We start from the raw sequence: 5,972 nt of genomic DNA, 5'->3' as shown, positions 1-5,972 counted from the left end.
ATGACGTCACTTACACTGAGCTAAAATTGTCTGAAACTAGTTTAGATGCGTTTTGATCTTTCACGGTAAAGAAATATTGATACATGTTATGTTATTTTAGCAGCGACAAAATAACCCCTCTACAACAGAGGGGAAGCTCTACGATTTCAACATTTCTTAAGGAAGTTGCTGACAGAGAAGTGGGAAATTCAGGGAGAACTGAGGAAGCTTATCCATTTCCCCCCACCATTTTTTTACCTATATTACTGACTCATTTATTTGATTAAAAATACAGTAAAACAATTATATTGTGAAATAATATTAACATTTAAAATAACATATGTGAATATATTGTAAAATGCAATTTATTCCTGTGATCAAAGCTGAATTTTCAGCATCATTATTACATCATTACTATGATGAGGTGACAGTGCAGCTCGGGATAAGGAAGAGGAGGAGGAGGAGGAATACGTAAGTTAGACAATTTTCTTATTCCTTTCTAACAAAAAACTATAAACCTGACTACAATAGTATGGTACATTTTATTTTTATTTTCCAGCAATATATAGAGAGAGACCATCCTCCTCTCCTTGCCTCAGAAGACCCTGCACTCCACTGGTGGGGTAAGAAAGAAACTCATCCTCTTCTCCCACAGCTCTCCATCATCTCCTTCTGCCTCCTCAACACTGTCTGAAAGAGTGGTTTCCACAGCTGGGATGCAGTCATCATGCTCATTTTCTTGAACAAAAAACTCTTTATGTATATTTTGGTGGGCGAAATAATACAGGAGAAATGCTAGAAATCTATATTGTTCCTTTTACATATCTTTACTCTTTATGAGCAATATTTGTATTTTATTTGTTAGCTTCAGAGAAGCTCAAGGACTAGGCTATAGATCTTTGGTAATTGTCGCATTGTTCAGGTTTAGCTACTGGTAGTTAAGCAATGAAGCACATCACCACCAGACATTTGTAGCAGGAGCCTCATAGGACACTACAGGAAACAACTGAACCTATTTCTGCAAATAAAATTAATAATAAAGAAAATGCTGAATCTTTTCATTTCTTTTTTTTAAGGTCTTTATTGTTTATCCGCCAAATTATAGAGAGTATATCAATAAGAATATCAAACACTTTTTTTTTTTCAGTAAAAAGAATAAAACATTTTAATAGTTGGTTACATTATTCATTGATTGTGTTTTTTTATTAATTAATTGATGTTACATTTCTGTACTCATTACTTGTTAACATGGTTAAAAAATCGTTAATGTTAAAAATGTATTGGTTTAGTTTGTACAAAGAAACACTGAATAAATGCTGATTAATAAATTAATGCAGTGTGGTTTTGGGCCATTTTCTATTTAGAATTTAATACAAGTTTGTATTGGTTTCCATTACATATCTGTATTGATCCCTAAACGTATTAACAGAAAACAATACACAATTCCCTATTAGAATGTATAAGGTTTTACAGCAGAGAATGAAATGTTTGAGTTTATCAGTTCTATGTGGATTTCAATGTTATGGATCAAGCACATCTTAATTCCCAGGACTAAAGGTGAGAAGTATATTAAAAATAAATGCGGACGTGGTATTTTGGTCGTTAGGAAGTACCTGCCACGTTCCAGCGACGTACCACTATAACGTCGCCACGACGAATACAGGAATCACAAAGTTACGTCGCTGGAACGTTATGTGGAACGTCGCAATGACTAATATGGTCCTTTGATGTTACATCCTCGCAACGTGCCAGTTTGGTTATTAAGACGTACTCATCACGTTCTTGCGACGTACCACTATAACATCGCCACGACGATTATGGGAATCACAAAGTTACGTCACTGGAACGTTATGTGGCACGTCGCTACGACGAATATGGTCCGGTCCGGTTACGTCTTCACAACGTAACTGTGTTAGCTGGGTCGCCCCATGCGCTTGATCTGCAATTTTCAATGTCTAGCTTCACAATCAATAGAAACATGCAGTTTAATTTGAATAAATAAACTATAAAGTCCCATCTATAATCAATAGAAAATTAAACTGAATATAGGCTAAATAAATGGATAGTCCTGCAGCACGGATTTTTATTGCAGATAATTTAACAAATAAATAATTATTGATAGGCCTACTTGTTAAAAGGGCTTTGGGTTTCATTTATTTGGCTAGTCTACTGTCATCTGTCAATAATAGAAAGAAAAAAAGAATTAACGAATTCATTAAAACGAATTGAATTAATTAATAAATAATAATATTGACGCACATGCTTTTCTGTCTCATTATTGCAACATCTCTCTCTAATAACTGCATTAATAACTGCATAAAGCCGGGAACACACTTTAAGGCCGGTTATGAATGTAATTTGATACTTATGACTGATCATGCCCAAACGCGTGTTCAGCGCGTTCAGTCTGTGTTCAAAGTCGGTGTTTAAAATCTGCTGCAGTCGATGAAAACAGTCAGAGAATGTGTCAGCGAGTCGTGTGTCCCCAGCATTAGTCTGCTATCAGCGGCTCAAACCTCCGTTACTAACTCTGAAATGACGTTTTGGAATTAGCAACGGCCGGCATGGGATTAGATGCGTAAGAAATTAGTCCTACATACAAGAGCGTTTTAATGACAAAAACTTTACAAACGTCTTGAAATACATAATCTGAACAATGTTTCGAGGTGTGGTAACTGTAGTATAAGCGGAATAATTGACTTCAGGCCGTTGAATTATTAGAAAAATAATGCACACCCGAGGTGTAACGGCCACTCCGCTTCGCGTCGTGACCGCATTACCACCTCGGGTGTGCATTATTTTTCTAATAATTCAACGGCCTGTCGTCAATTATTCCTTACTTAAACACTTAGGCCTAGTGCAATATATTTGTAAAATTTATGATTTCATGATTTTAATATTTTAGATTTTTGTATAATGTACCAACTTCTAATGTATTATAAACATTTGTCAACTATTATTAAGCATTGTAATAAGCACTTAAAATTAATGTTGTTCACCTTTACTTGTTTGTAGACTATACTTGTAAAGGGCTAGGCTGTTGTCCATTACATGATATGTTTTTACTACTGAAATTCCCACAAGGATATCAACATCATATTATTTTAAATGTATCATAGATACATTTTCCAAAGACGTTTAAATGTTGTCCAAAAATATGTTGTACTTGTTTAAATTTGAAAAATATGAATAACACACGTGACTAATCCTGATTGGTTCCAGAGCCGTTGAACGGCTGTGGTTGGTTCTTGTGATAATAATGAGCTCACACCTCACTCAGAGCTTGCTGTGCATTCCTTGAATGTGATTAGATTTCTAATAATTTAGATTAGAAATCTAAATTTAAACTGGGGCGATCGTGATTCTTTAGAGGACTTGGAGGAAACCACGCGATTCATATGGATTAGGTGATGTTTTTTGCGATTAACTTTTTCAAACGTGAACAGTTTTGGTGAATCGTTCATCAGAGGGATATAAGTTAAATCTCTCAGGTTTCATTAGCGGCCTACGATATTTCAGTTTTTCTTTCGAAGATTAACGGAATTCTTAAATGTTTTGCAACTACTTAAGGTTGAGTGATCATGACAGCATTTAGATTTTTTTTTTTTATCTAACGTTAATAGAAAACGTAACATTAACTGTTAGTGTTGTTTTTATTTTTTCCCCATCTTCAAGTTTGCATGACGTGTGACATTTGGAACCTCATTATGTTTCTAGGTAAGATTTGTAATACATTTACGTTTACTTTGCCAGCCATTTTTGACTCGGTGTAACAGCACTTCTTTTTCAGTTCAGCTACATTCAATTTGACCAATCAGAGCCAAGCTTTTCAAGTCGAAGTCGAATCAGACTCAAAGAGATGAAGATACTGCTATCAGAAGTTACTGGTAAGTTTTAGTTGCTGTTTGCATAAATAAATAGCTCACTGTTTAGTTTTTTGCAACATTTTTTTTCCCAACATTTTTTTCTAGTTTCCTAGTCTAATTTGTGTTCATTCATGTAAAAATCTATTTATTTAATTGTTTTTTTTTTGGACAGCTGCAAGTCACTTGTCCTGGCTTACAATATTTTGCACTACTTCTAATTTCCTTAAATCTTTTTTAACAGAGGTGAAGAGTGTATCACTTTTTCTTTTTCTTTTTTGCTCTCAAAGTCAAAAGGGGCTGACTAAAACATTAATGCTAAAAATAAAGATTAGCATTTGTTGTACATTATAATTATTATTCTTGTTGGCTGGGTATACTTTTTCAGTTAAACAGTTAAATTGCCCTTTTTTGCTGTGATACAGTGACATACCATGTAGACTTCACAGTTGTTCAAGAGATATTCTATTAACTCCTTTTCTGAATTACATTAACATTTTATATTGAATTTATATTGTTAAAATATATGAACTAAGCATTACATGCCATGTTAAATAATTCAATTTTTACCAGGTGAAAAAGACTTACTATTAAATGTATTAAAGGTATAGCGGAGGATCTTTCCAAATTTTAGATAAGACCCGCCCTCTCCACTTTTTGAAAAGTTTGATTGATTCACCAGAATGATTGACAATTAGGAGGACCAATAGTTTAGACTACCCACCAGGAAGTAAAACATCCTACGCTATACCTTTAAATATGTACTTAAGTATGTTTTTAGTACAAAACAAATGTACTTTAATGCATTTATAATACATTTAACAGTACATCTTTTTCATCTTCTATGTACAACATAGGGAAATGTCAAAACATCATACTGTGTTGTAATAAAAAACATCTAGGTTACGACCTCTGTTCCCTGAGAACAGGGAATGAGACACTGCATTGATGACGCTATGGGGAACACCCTCCATGTGAACCGGTGTTTGAAAAGCTGTACAATCACGGCAATAGAATTTGACTGGCGACAGCCTATGACACTACAAGTGCAACTCAGAAGTATTAAAGAGGCGCCTAGAGAACATCGTTCCCCAATAGCATCATCGAAAGAGTGCAAGTTCCCTTTTGAAAGGGAACAGTTACTTTTTTAACAGAGGTTAATTTTGCTTTAATATAAAAATAAACTAATCTTTTTCCCCTTTCAAAGACACTGTGATCAAACAATTTCCAACACGTCTGAGGTGCGAGCACTGATTCGAAGGAAATGCAACAATGAGGCAAACTCAAAGACCAATCACTCCAATTCACTTGAAGGATGAAGATGGTTTGAGTTGTAACAGTACTGTAACTGTTTGCAGCTATTAATGACTGCACTTTATTGACTGTAGTTAGGTTTATTTATATTTATGTTAATGTATTTTTTTTTACAGTTTACATATGCTGCTGTACTGATGTACACTGGGTGTAGTACATTAAAGTTTACTAGCTTTCAAAGTGTGTGTGTGTGTGTGTGTGTGTGTGTGTGTGTGTGTGTGTGTGTGTGTGTGTGTGTGTGTGTGTGTGTGTGTGTGTGTGTGTGTGTGTGTGTGTGTGTGTGTGTGTGTGTTTATACAAATATTTTTTACTGTGTTTTATTGAATGATAATTTTTCCACTGTATTTGTAATACATTAAAATATATAATTTTCATAATTTTAACATAAATGAGGCAGAAAATGCTACTGATAACACAGTAATAGTGTACTTGACTACTTTTAAAATGCACCATTAACATATTTAATTAATTTTTTTTGTATTATAAATATGATTTGTATATATTATATACTCTTATATTTTAAATAATTTATAAGTGCATTTAAAAATGCATTAAAGATGGGTTCAATTGTACTAAAAGGGGTAACAAAATAAAAAACAATTAAAGCTGAAATAGTATGTTAAAAGCATATTTTAGTTCATCTTCAGTGTGTCTAAAAATAGCACAGTTGAGTACATTAAGATCTTAAGTTTACCCAGGTGAAAAAAAAGTGCACTAAAATACATTTTATTTAAGTGCACTTAGTACACTTCCATAATACACTTTCATAATGTACTGAAAGTGCTCTATTTTCGACACACTTATTTTGCACTTAAT

At 33.7% G+C, this 5,972-nt stretch overlaps 2 long non-coding RNA genes across 2 annotated transcripts; both read left to right on the top strand.

Moving 5' to 3' along the window:
- The first annotated feature begins 399 nt into the window (after positions 1 to 399).
- On the top strand, positions 400 to 1,547 carry LOC309483183. Its single transcript, XR_014200505.1, has 2 exons — positions 400 to 450; positions 539 to 1,547. It is a non-coding gene; the product is annotated as an uncharacterized lncRNA (long non-coding RNA).
- A 2,045-nt stretch (positions 1,548 to 3,592) lies between these two features.
- Positions 3,593 to 5,374, top strand: LOC309483068. Its single transcript, XR_014200481.1, has 3 exons — positions 3,593 to 3,696; positions 3,770 to 3,866; positions 5,050 to 5,374. It is a non-coding gene; the product is annotated as an uncharacterized lncRNA (long non-coding RNA).
- Positions 5,375 to 5,972: the final 598 nt, after the last annotated feature.

The sequence above is a fragment of the Leuciscus leuciscus genome (assembly GCF_965113295.1).
Source record: "Leuciscus leuciscus genome assembly, chromosome: 20".
NCBI lineage: Eukaryota > Metazoa > Chordata > Actinopteri > Cypriniformes > Leuciscidae > Leuciscus > Leuciscus leuciscus.
The sequence above is the reverse complement of the archived record's forward strand: the minus strand, read 5'-3'. Positions and strand labels throughout refer to the sequence as shown.